Here is an 8,043-nt window from a genome sequence, read left to right as displayed (position 1 = left end):
TTTTTTTCTTTTACATTCGTTGCTCACATGCCGGCTCGGCTGAGGAGACTACTGCTCCCCTCAGCCACTCCGCTCTTGCTGTTATCAGCAACAGCAGCGTTCGGATGATGGGAAAAGTAGTCTTCCCCAGCCGACCCGGGTACCAATCTATGTGCGCTTTTGCAGCGTATTTGACCCACTGACTAGTCAAATACGCAGCAAACAACCGCAGTAAATCCGCAAATATATTTATACCTGGGGGTTTGCTGTGGTTCAAGTAAAGTCAATGGGCTCGAAACGCTGCAGAAACGCTACATAGAATGGACATGCTGCGTATTTAAACGCAATGAAAATCCTGAGCGGAAAATTCCACTTAATGTGCACAGCACATCAGGATTGTCATTGCATTAGCTGGCAGACAGATTACATAGCATTTTTTATGCATTTCCTCGGGGAGAAAACACAGCGAAAACGCATCGAAAATGCACAGTGTGCACTTAACCTAAATTGATGTACAAAAACGCATTAAAAACGCATAAAAAATGCATTAAAAATGCATAAAAAAAGTCTCAAAAATGCATCAAAATCGCGGGAAAACACGTTTTTTCTGCTCTTACTCTCCTGTCTGTCAAACTGTGTGTAGGCATAATAGAGAGGCGGGTTTTAAGTTCAGGACAGGCTTCTGATTGGATTGTAAAAAAGGGAAAAGTGCCAGTACATATAGTTCTGGCAGACTTCACAGGCTGTATTCATGATCCTTTTACCTATGTAGAATAGTAACATAATGCTACGGTACGAGGATCATTATGCAAGATCGCAGCCTCTGGAGTTAAAATCATTTTTGATATTTTTATTTTCCTTACAAGGAAATGTTATTTTATTCATTGCAAACTATTACATCTAACATCTGCTCAGATTGAGAGCTGCTAATCATCAGTAAAATAGTCTTGTCTGAACATGACAGTCCTGCAGAGTATCAATAAATTGCCTTAAAAGTTCAAGTATGCAGAACCCAGTCATCAAGATCTTCAATATAAGTGTTTTCATCTTCCCTTTAAGACATACATAATCTTCATTACCAAATGTGCCCAGGAAGATAAGGAGGCTATATACAAGTCAAAGTAACCTCACCTATATCTGAATTATCGTAAATCTCTTTCTAATTATTGTAAGGCTTGTAAAGTTTATAAATGTATATGTAGCATAGTGATGAGGTTTTACACATTATAAACCCTAGACGCCCTCGATTGTAGGAGCAGTCAATTAGCAAACATATGAATTCACTTAGTTTACACGTGAGTGAATAATTGGTGTGTTATACAGAAGAGATGATGTAGCTGCTGTTGTATGCCGCTGATTGAGAACTACGGTAATGCTGTATAAAGGCTTAAATGAATGCTCCGAATTCCAATGTAAGCCTGATCAGTGACTACAAGAAGTCAAAATCTATCTATCAGTTCATTTCTTGTAGTTGGAATAAGAATCAGAAGAAAAGTTTTCTTACATCTAATTAAGAGTGTTTGATTGTATCAAAATGCTCTAATTGTTAAAGGGTTTTGTGAGCTTGCAATAAGATTTTTTTAACCCCTTTCTACCATGGCCATTTTCCATTTTTTCGTTTTCGTTTTTTTCTCCCCTTCTTCCCAGAGCCATAACTTTTTTATTTTTTCCATCAATATAGCCGTATGGGGGCTTGTTTTTTGCGGGGCTAGTTGTACTTTTGAAAGGTATTATTGATTTTACCAAATAGTGTACATCCTAAGGATGCAGATACTGTTGAAAACAAACAGGCTCGTTGAGAACCTCCAGAGGTTCGGTGGACCGGAGTCAGGACCCACCTCTTCACCTCTGGCCGCACCGTGTCCTGTCCGGCCGCGCAGACGATGCCTCAGTGTCTCTGTAAGTGCAGGAGATGAGGCTCTGCCCACCAGCTCCGGCCTGTAGTTCCAGTGGTGAGGCTGCTCCCAGCATGGCCCCTGCTCTCCCTGTCTCCCCTGCTTTGTAGGTATCTTACTGCTCCGCTCTCCCCCTCCTGCCTTCAGCCCTGCAATTTGCAAGAACACTCTGCAGTCGAGCCCTGGGAGATGGGAGGCTGCACCAGAGAAATGCTTCATGTGGAATCATCTGCATAGAGAGTAAGTCCATGTGTAATGTGTGTGTGTGCATATACAGTGGGTACGGAAAGTATTCAGACCCCTTTAAATTTTTCACTCTTTGTTTCATTGCAGCCATTTGGTAAATTCTAAAAAGTTCATTTTTTTTCTCATTAAAGTACACTCTACACCCCATTTTGATTGGAAAAAAACAGAAATGTAGAAATTTTTGCAAATTTATTAAAAAAGAAAAACTGAAATATCACATGGTCATAAGTATTCAGACCCTTTGCTCAGACACTCATATTTAAGTCACATACTGTCCATTTCCTTGTGATCCTCCTTGAGATGGTTCTACTTCATTGAAGTCCAGCTGTGTTTAATTAAACTGATAGGACTTGATATGGAAAGGCACACACCTGTCTATATAAGACCTAATAGCTCACAGTGCATGTCAGGCCAAATGAGAATCATGAGCTCAAAGGAACTGCCCAAGGAGCTCAGAGACAGAATTGTGGCAAGGCACAGATCTGGCCAAGGTTACAAAAGAATTTCTACACTACTCAAGGTTCCTAAGAGCACAATGGCCTCCATAATCCTTAAATGGAAAAAGTTTGGGACCACCAGAAGTCTTCCTAGACCTGACCGTGCAGCCAAACTGAGCAGTCGTGGGAGAAGAGCCTTGGTGAAAGAGGTAAAGAAGAACCCCAAGATCACTGTGTCTGAGCTTCAGAGATGCAGTAGGGAAATGGGAGAAAGTTCCACAAAGTCAACTATCACTGCAGCCCTCCACCAGTCGGGCCTTTATAGCAGAGTGGTCCGACGGAAGCCTCTCCTCAGTGCAAGACATATGAAAGCCCGCATAGAGTTTGCTCAAAAACACATGAAGGACTCCCAGACTATGAGAAATAAGATTCTCTGGTCTGATGAGATGAAGATAGAACTTTTTGGTGATAATTCTAAGCGGTATGTGTGGAGAAAACCAGACACTGCTCATCACCTGCCCAATACAATCCCAACAGTGAAGCATGGTGATGGCAGCATCATGCTAGGGGGGTGTTTTTCAGCTGCAGGGACAGGACAACTGGTTGCAATTGAGGGAAACATGAATGCAGCCAAGTACAGTGATATCCTGGATGAAAACCTCTTCTAGAGTGCTCTGGACCTCAGACTTGGTCAAAGGTTCACCTTCCAACAAGACAATGACCCTAAGCACACAGCTAAAATAACAAAGGAGTGGCTTCAGAACAACTGTGTGACCATTCTTGACTGGCCCAGCCAGAGCCCTGACCTAAACCCAATTGAGCATCTCTGGAGAGACCTGACAATGGCTGTCTACCAACTTTCACCATCCAACCTAATGGAACTGGAGAGAATCTGCAAGGAAGAATGGCAGAGGATCCCCAAATCCAGGTGTGAAAAACTTGTTGCATCATTCCCAAGAAGTCTCATGGCTGCACTAGCTCAAAAGGGTGCTTCTACTCAATACTGAGCAAAGGGTCGGAATTAGTGTTGAGCCACCCCCGTAGTGTTCGAGTTCGGTTCGGTTCGTCGAACACCCGTGTGTTCGCCGAACTGTTCGTCGAACACCTTCGAACACCGTTAAAATCAATGGCAGGCAAACAAAAACACATAGAAAACACCTTCAAAGGTGTCCAAAAGCTGACAAACTGCTCAGAAGACACAACTAACACATGGAAAAGTGACAAGTACATATAGTCATGCGAAAAGAAAAGAGGTGGAGGAGTAAAAGGAGGGGGAGACACAGATATAGGCATGTCATGCCCTTCTAAAATCCAAAAAGTGAGAAGCCGACACGTTCAGTCCGCTCCTGCCCGTGCCACCTCCGCGTCGCCGGGTTTGTGCCAGAGCCGCGGTGAACCCTGACGGCCAGCCCCCCTCTCCCAATACTGGTGCCTGTCCGCTGGTGGGTCGAGCGAGCCCCCCTGTGGTGGAGGCAGCTCTAAGCTTTTTAATTTAAATTGTCTCTCTAATTTGAATGAATACACTTTAAATCCATTTACAAGGATCTATTGGAGGGCAAGTCTCATGCCAGCAGCCGCGTAATTCCAGCTCCAGTAGCGTCCACTAAAGCTGCTGCAGTTAAAAAGCTTTTATAAGGATCGAGCTCGGCTGTCCACCGCAAGGCATCCTACTGCCAGTCCCAGCCCCTATGCCTTGGGGTGCCTCCTGATGCTCTTCACTGAGTATCCCGTGGTCCCGAAGCATTTCCTTTGAAAAAATTAAGTGTCCAAACTACAGGTGGTGTAGCTTGCTTAACAGCCGGGATAATCCGCTGACTAGCAGACACTGCTACTAGGCACAAAGTATTTCCTGGGCTAGATGCAGTTAAAAATTTGTAATTAGATACTCTCGTTGGATGCTGAGAAAGCATTCCATAGAGTCTCCTGGCACGCCATATATGATTCTCTTAAAAAGCTTGGGGTAGGGGTCTAGGGGACCCTTTTATAGCCAAAATCACGGCCCTGTATCTCAATACGTCACCTAGGCTGAAGATAAATGGAACTGTAGCACCCTGAGGGCTCGGTTGCTACAGAGGTATTGCACCTCACCCAGAGGTGTGATATCTCACTCTCAGGTAAGGATGTAGTGTGGATCAGGACCCGACACCTGCATGCATTACACCACATTGCCGTGGGGCAGGGCGACCAATATGCCCCTGAGATGGGCACGACAGTCCCTGTCCCTGGCTGGAGTGGGGGGAGGGAACACTGAGGAAGGGGAACCCTGTAGTGCAGGAGCAGGGAGGAAGCAGTTCCTGGGTGCATTGAGAAGGGAGTATAAAAGGTAGGCACCATCTTAGTTCAGTGCAGAGAAGTCTGAGCAGAAGTGGCAGGGAGCAGGGGCTCTGCATGAGCTCTGCTCCGGAGGTGGGCATAGTAACAGAGGCCCAGGCCTGGAAGAGGGAGAAGGAAGGAAGAGGAGCGGAGAAGGCTCCAGGAACGAGGAACGAAGGGATCCCAGGGATGCGGACGGGCGAGTCGCCACCGCACGCCCGAATCCACCTGCGTGGAGGGGTCAGGACAAAGGGGGAGACCGATCCCCGAAACTAGTGGAGGCAGGAAACGACCCTCAGCTAGAAACAGGAGGCTGTGACATTTTATGTGGCGCAGCCCCTCGCTACACCTGCTAGGAAGGCACCACATAGGGTCAGGGAAACTGGCGCCAAGTTTACCAAGAAGAGGCCCGAGGCAGCCGGACAGAAGGGTTGGTAAGAAAGGCCAGACAAAGGACACACAAAGGGGGTCCTGTGAAGCGCTCCAAAGTTATCTGGGAGTTGTCTGAGCCCCTCACCTGGTGAGCACAGTACGACGTGGGCAGCCGTTACCTGCAGACGTGGTCTGGATAATAAGAACTGTGAGTAAAGGCCCTGGACTGCATCACTGACTCCGTGTCGTTACTGCTGCTGCCCTGCACCATCACCCCCATCCTCCGCATACACTGCCCTGAGGCTATACTCCTCCCGTGGGGAGTTATGCTACGCTCTGCTGCACCCACAACACCAGCCTCAGCGGTCTGCCTTGGAGCGGCGGTTCACTCTGACCGCAATCCACGGGTGGCGTAGTCGGACATTTAAACATCAAAACCACATAAATAGTTCCGCCACTGGTTTGACCGCCCTGAGCCACGGAACCGGGTCGCCGCCACGGAGACTACAACCACCAGCATCCACCAAAAAGGGTCCGGTTCCGGGTGTCCCAAGGCCCAGGGGGCGCGTCAGAACATTTTCATCACCTTTCACAATCACCAATGGGGCAAGGCAGGGATGTTCTCTGTCCCCTCTCTTATACATCCTAGTGATGGAGCACCTGCTCTCATCAATTCGCCATAACCCCAATATTAGGTGGATTGAGGTGGGAGGCACCGAGTACAAGTGCTCTCTATTTGCTGATGATGTCCTAGTATATATCACTCAATCACATATATCCATTTGTTACATGGTCAAATTTTAAAATCAATGCAGCGAAGTCTGAGGCCCTCGATGTCTCCCTCCCCAAATCCATATAGGATTCCATCCAGTCCAACTTTCCCTTTGCCTGGCCCTCACAGGGTATCAAATACTTAGGAATTCCTATTCATAGAGACCTCTCCCATCTATGTTATCTTAATTTTGGGCCCTTTATTGAACAACTCCATACAGACCACGGTTGGCAAGTTAGAACTGTAAGATTCACTACGTGAACCACTGGTGTTTTGTGGAAAAGCACATGTACACTGTGTTCCAAATTATTATGCAAAAAGTGTTTAGGAGTGATAAGGGAAGAATTTGTTTGTTTGTCAGTTAAACTCATTGATGGTGATGTGTGTCAGGGCTCTTTATATCACTGTAAGCAATTGCAGACACCTGTGCTAATTAGTTTGGCAGGTGTGTCCAATGAAAGGCAAGACTACTTAAGAAGGCTGTCTCACATTATTAAGCAGCCTACATTTTCTGCCAAAATGGGAAAGAAAAAGGATGTGTCGGCTGCTGAGAAGCAACAAATTGTGGAGTGTTTAGGTCAAGGCATGACTACAATCAACATTGTGCGATGATCAGGATGAAGTGTCTTGGCAATCAAGAAGTATGTAGCTGATTCACAGTACACACGTGTGCGTGCTGATAAGGGCAAATTGAGGACTTTTTCCTACAGGCAATTACGTCAGGTTGAAAGAGCAGCGGCAAAAAAGCCTTGTCATAGCATCAGACAAGTTTTTGAAGCTGCTGGTGCCTCCAACGTCCCCCGAACAACAAGATGCAGGGTCCTTCAGAGGTTTGCAGCTGTGCATACGCCATCCTGTCGACCTCCTCTATCCACTTCACACAAGCAGAAACGGCTCCAGTGGGCCAAACATTACATGAAGACTGATTTCAAAACTGTTTTGTTCACGGATGAGTGCCGTGCAGCGCTCGATGGTCCAGATGGATGGAGTGGAGGATGGCTGGTTGATGGACACCCCACGCAAACACGGCTACAGCGCCAACAAGGAGGAGGTGGAGTAATGTTTTGGGCTGGAATCATGGGGAGAGAGATTGTCGGCCCCTTTAGGATCCCTGAAGGCGCTAAAGATGAACTCCATAATGTATGTGGATTTTCTCAAACAGCACTTCCTGCCATGGTTCTAGAAGAAGAACCGTGTATTTCACAGCAAGATCATTTTTTTGCATGATAATGCACCATCTCATGCTGCACATAAAACATCTGCATCTCTGGCTGATATGGGCATAAAAGGGGACAAACTTATGGTGTGACCCCCATGCTCCCCTGACCTCTACCCCATTCAGAACCTTTGGAGCATCATTAAAAGGAGTGTCTATGATGGCGGGAGGCAGTTCACATCTAAGCAACAGCTCTGGGAGGGTATTCTGTCCTCATGCAAAACAATTGAAGCAGAAACCATCCAAAACCTGACAAATTCAATGGACGAGAGAGTTCAGAAGCTCCTTTCGAACAAGGGGTCCTATGTGAAAATGTAACATCACCTAGAATAAAGTTTTGATTTGAAAACTGTTTGATTTCAGTTTCTAACAACCTGCTAATGCTTATAATTTCAAAAATGACCATTTTTTTGGTCTTTATTAAAATGAAAAGGTTGATCGAAAAGTTTGGGGGATCTAAGACTGTGGCAACCCAGTAGTCATGATTACTTCGAATTCTGACAATATGAGCGTCATGCTGCAGGTAGTGCAGCAAGAAGGCACTTATGTGTCTTGCGCATCTCGGAGCCCCAAAATTATTTTCCGGGCTAGATGCAGCTAAAAATTATTATTAATTTTAAATCTGGTGAAGCTTTAGTATAGATGGCCTAATAGGATCAGTGCTGCACACTGCTACAAAGCCCAAATTATTTTCCAGTCAAGATACAGATAAACATGATTAGTAATTTTAAATCTGGTGGAGCTTATTATAGATGGCCTAATAGAATCAGTGCTGCACACTGCTACAAAGCCCAAATTATTTTCCAGCCAAGA

The sequence above is a fragment of the Phyllobates terribilis genome, unplaced genomic scaffold (assembly GCF_046119375.1).
Source record: "Phyllobates terribilis strain yellow unplaced genomic scaffold, ASM4611937v1 Scaffold_2__4_contigs__length_985480577, whole genome shotgun sequence".
Classification (NCBI taxonomy): domain Eukaryota; kingdom Metazoa; phylum Chordata; class Amphibia; order Anura; family Dendrobatidae; genus Phyllobates; species Phyllobates terribilis.
This window is presented reverse-complemented; position numbering follows the sequence as displayed.